Source organism: Myotis davidii, unplaced genomic scaffold, assembly GCF_000327345.1.
Source record: "Myotis davidii unplaced genomic scaffold, ASM32734v1 scaffold30, whole genome shotgun sequence".
In the NCBI taxonomy this organism is placed as follows: Eukaryota; Metazoa; Chordata; class Mammalia; order Chiroptera; family Vespertilionidae; genus Myotis; species Myotis davidii.
The window spans coordinates 405,255-405,832 of record NW_006282874.1 but is presented as its reverse complement, the minus strand read 5'-3'; positions in this window follow the sequence as shown (position 1 = coordinate 405,832).

Here is a 578-nt window from a genome sequence, read left to right as displayed (position 1 = left end):
GGGTCCCCAGGGTCGCCTTAGCTCCCTCCAGCGGCCCAGCCGGTGGCCCAGAACCTGCCGACCTGGGCGTTACCCCGGAGAGCGCCGAGGATGGCACGGGTTGCCACTCTTGGGGTCCGGGCCACACCCCTCTTTCCTCCCAGTGGCTTTTCCCAGAAACACTCCCTAGGTTCCCCCAGGCTGGACGCGGGGTGCATCCTCACGCCACCGGCCCCTCCCCTGCTCTCCGAGCAGCGCCAGGCCCCTCTCCCGACCAGCCTGGGACTGGACGCGCGGCCCCCCTCCTCTGGGGCGCACTGACCCCGTGTCAGGAGCGGAGACAGGGCCTGGCTCTCCCCTTCCCACGTCCGCCTCCTCTGCCCGCTTCCCTCTGCTCCCGGGAGCAGATCGCCCGGGGGGGTCCTTTCACCACGGCCCCAGTCTCTCGGAGCTCGAAATGGGCAGGTTGAAGCCGCGGAGACACCCCCCACCCCGGGCTCCCCTTCTCTGGGCCAGGACTTGGACCGGGCCAAGGAAGAGATGGAGACTTGGGGGAAGGGGCGCCCCCCGGCGGCGGGCGAAGAGCCGGGGCAGAGGTG